Source organism: Rhinatrema bivittatum, chromosome 13 (assembly GCF_901001135.1).
Source record: "Rhinatrema bivittatum chromosome 13, aRhiBiv1.1, whole genome shotgun sequence".
In the NCBI taxonomy this organism is placed as follows: domain Eukaryota; kingdom Metazoa; phylum Chordata; class Amphibia; order Gymnophiona; family Rhinatrematidae; genus Rhinatrema; species Rhinatrema bivittatum.
The window spans coordinates 12,120,733-12,124,960 of record NC_042627.1 but is presented as its reverse complement, the minus strand read 5'-3'; the positions used below and the strand labels follow the sequence as shown (position 1 = coordinate 12,124,960).

General features: G+C 44.9%; 1 non-coding gene across 1 annotated transcript; it reads right to left on the bottom strand.

Annotated features, from left to right (window-relative positions):
• Positions 1-270: 270 nt before the first annotated feature.
• Positions 271-342, bottom strand: TRNAH-GUG. Its single transcript has one exon. It is a non-coding gene; the product is annotated as a tRNA-His (tRNA).
• Between the last annotated feature and the right edge of the window lie 3,886 nt (positions 343-4,228).

Genomic DNA, 4,228 nt, shown 5'->3' with positions numbered 1-4,228 from the left:
TCTGCTTTCATGTTCGTTAAGTGGAAAATGTTATTTTGGAACCTATTCTGTTCAATAATCTGCCTTGCAGTTAAGCAGGTTACCAATGTATTACTAAGTAAATATTGACATATCGTGTATGTTTAAGAAAAGTATTAAATACACGGTCTTGAAAATACAAAGTCTGATATTCTAAGAGGAAAAATATTTGAAACCTAAAATGATAAACAAAAAACAGGAAACTGCAAAGAAAAAAGTCTGCCCAACTGCCGTGCCATTGCTTGATCGCAATGCCGTGACTCGGATTCGAACCGAGGTTGCTGCGGCCACAACGCAGAGTACTAACCACTATACGATCACGGCGAGCTACTTGGGCTCTGACTGTGTCAGCCCTGCCCAGGTCTCTTTAACTGCACGTAAATGCTGACATCCGTGACTTTCTATGGCGCAAGGCTCACAGCATTCGTTTATGTGCCGATAATGGTCTGATGATACCTGTGGTTTAGAAGACCGGAACTGTGTGCTAAAGCAATGGTCCCCGGCACTGGCAACGTTCAGTCCTGCACCGAGACCCCCCTTCGAGACCACTTCTCCAACGTTCAGCGTGCTGGAGCTAAGAACTGCCTCCTCCCACACGGAGATGCTCACAGCCGCTTCTCCCAGCATAAAAATCCCCAGAGTCGGTGACTTCCATTCTCCTGCACACAGAACCCTGGAGCTGGTGATATCCAACTCTTCACTGACATCTGTGGAAATGGGAACCCCCGCACCCTTTACAGACACACACAATGAAATTATGCATTTATAACAAATTTTACATGAAAAAGAACATTCAAGAGTCCAGTCTGCTGAGGCAAAACTATCACTTACAACCTGCATATTATATTTACATGCACTCCTGTGCTGCCAACCAGAAAACTCTGCAAAAAAAGACACTTGGAGCTCCTATGGAATTAGACGTTTTCTAATGCATATTGGGTGTGAACTTGGCCCTTAGAAAGCCATGAATACAGAATTACCATTAGAATATGGTAAACCTCCCATACCAAAACAACCCTAACAACCTTATCTATGAAAAGACAACACTGCACCTATTACACCAGGCCCTAGAACACCAATAAAACTATTATTAGGAAACCAGGCTGCTGTAGATCCCTACACAGAAATTACGTGCTAGCAAAATAGCTCACCTCGGTCACATATGCAGAACACAGAGAGATTGACCAAATACAGAATAAAGAGATCGGAAAGAATAAACAGAAATGTGCTGAGAAGAACTGAACTGGAACCCACAACAAGCCAGTCTCTATATGCAGAGCAACAATGGAAAAATAGAAACATTACCATGCTTCATAAAACATTAAATAATAACATCAAGAAATATAAAACAATCATAATAGTAAAGTCATATTCATAAAAAGAATATTTCAAACCAGTTAATGAATAGAATATTGAAAATTTCCCAAACACCAAAAAAATTTCAAAAATCTGATGAATAAAAAATCCAATTAAAAAATGTTCTATGCCCCCCCCCCCCCCAAAAAAAAAAAATTTCAAAAGAGCAGAATCATCAAATTAGACCCAGTAATTCAAACTAATAAGGATTTAAAAATCTGCTCTCCATACCTGGGATCTGATTTCTGATCGCCCTGAGATTGTCGTGGATTGAAGGAGTTAGGGACGCACAAATTGTATCTTCTCTCTCACACATTCCCTCTCTCTAACATATACAGGCTGCCTCACCCTCACAGATACATTATATATATATATATGTGACACACAGGCTCTCACATGCACAAAACATACACAAACACACAATCTCTCACACAGACACACACATAGGCTCTTACACAGTTGCAGACAGACACACACACATAGGATCTCACACAGACACACATACATGCACACACACACAGGCTCTCAGACACACCCAGGCTCTCACTCATTCACACATACATACAATCTCGCACACATAGTCTCCTACTATCATAGGGCCTTTGTGTGGCATGAGCTCCACCACGGTCCCGCGGGCCTCCTGTCCTGTTGTCTTCGGGCTGTGGTGGGATTAGCTCCGCTATTGTCATAGAGCCATTGTGGGATGAGCTCCACCACAGCCCCGAGGGCCTCCTGCTATCTTCGGGCTGTACGGCTCATCGATCTTCCTGCTTGGGGGTGGGGGGGAGGGAGCAGAAGCAGTGGGCGGGCGTATGCGCATGCATACTCATGCCCGGGCCCTCTGGCGCTCTCTCCTTCTTCAGCCGCTGGCTGGTTAGACTCCGCCGGCAGCCCACGGCCTCTGCTGCTGCCACTGGTCTGCCGCCTCCCCGGGTGTGCCGCTCCATGCAAATGCACGGTATGCACACCCGGTCGTACCGGACCTGGTGGGCCGGCCCCTCCTCTCTACAGTCCTATCTTCCGGAGCTGCCCAGCAGAAGGCGCCCTGGGTCCCGCTTTCTGCACTCACACTCCTGGTTCCCTCTTTCCAGGATTGCCCCTGTAGCAGCCACTGCGAGCCGCCCAAACCGTTAGCGGCTCCTGAAGGACGGGCCCAGTACTGCAGTGCGAGAAGAGATCTCGGCTGGGGGCATAACTGCATAGTCACTTCCAGGGTTTAATTATCCACTGCTGGGGAGCATAAGTCTTAACCGAGCTAGGGTTGGAACTGGACTTTTTTAGTTTCATATTCTATTGGAAAAATGCTAATTTCTGTTTAGAAAATAAAATTTGAAAAAATTTGGAGAGATTTTTTGAGACCGGATCTGCAGAAGCTGAAGCTAAAAGTTCCTTTCACAAGGAGGCTGAGTACAAGCAGTTCAGGCTGTGGCTAGGCCGATCCCATCCTGGTTTTTGTCTCGGTGCAAGCAGCAACTTGTAGTCCAGCAATCAGCGAAGACAACGCCAGGGCTGCCTCTGCCTGGCCCTTATAACCTGGACTAAATCAGGTGAGCCGTAGCTCTGACCTTTGGCCCAAGAAATAAAAAATAAGGCCCATTTGAACACTTTAGAGGATTAAGAAGAAGGTGGAAACGGGTAAGGAGCGTTTCCCTTAGGGAAGCCTCACAGGACTACAACTCCACTGGCCTGTCAGCTGGGAAAAAGAACAAGAAACCCACCACAGCTGGAATCTCAGCAGCTTCCTACTACAATTTGCTGACTCACACAATTTCCTTCCATCCAGAAGGCTGGGAAATAAAATTGGGTTACTAGAGTCAATTAATTAGCTCATCAGCCGCAGTGTGGTTCTGGAGCTGTGCTGCCCGTCGTCAGGAATAACACGCTGCGTCATACAAACCCGGGTTTCCCAACAGCTTCAGGAAAGAACATTGCAATATATGTGCCCATCTAACAAAAAAACAAAAAAAAAACATTGAAATATTTGGCTTTACCCGTAAGTGCATTATTGTATGCGAGACACTCAGTTACTTACTCGTGCGATACAAAGTGAGGCTGTCAGAGAGCCTGACAGGTAGAGTGCTGGAGCATCTGATTGATCCCTACCATTACCTGTAATACATGCAATAATTTACCAAAACTGCAGCAGCACTAGCTATTAGCTTTGCTTCTTTTTTATGCTGGTGTTAGTTACTTATGACTAGATGCAACCCTTTTTTTTTTTCCCTATAAAAACAGAAAATATGAGAAACCAGGCTGCTCCTTTTCTCGTCCTGCTACAGTGCCCCAGATCTGGCTTCGTCTCTGGCTTTATCTTCCTTTCCCCAATAGCGAGGAACCGCTGCCGTTCTCCCATGCATTCTTGAATTGCAGAACTGGCGTTGGTCCCACAATTAATGCTTTCCCACACTGTTGCTTATGTTACTCCTTCCAGCCTCGTTTCACGACCCTTATTCGAGATCCTCCTTTCCACTGAAGAATGCTTCTTTTGCAAGACATCTTTTGTTAACAGATTTCGAGGGTTTTTTTTTCTTTTTTTCACTGCAACATTGCCACAGTATTGTTTAACCATCGGAAGCTTTTAAGCAGTTTGGGTGCCAGAAATCTGTTAACAGGTCCCTTGCCTCTGATATGGCTGTATATCTGCTTCTAAATTATTTAATTTTAACATGCTGGGATTCTGTTTCGTTGAAAAGCATGTAAAAATCAAAATAATTATTGTAACTAATAAAAACAGTGGATGCAATAGCTGCATATAGTCTGCCTATTGATATTATCTATCCTGCTGCCTATCTGCAAGCCACATTGGACCTGTTGGTCCCTCACACACACCCCTCTCCTAATTGCTAAACCTGCA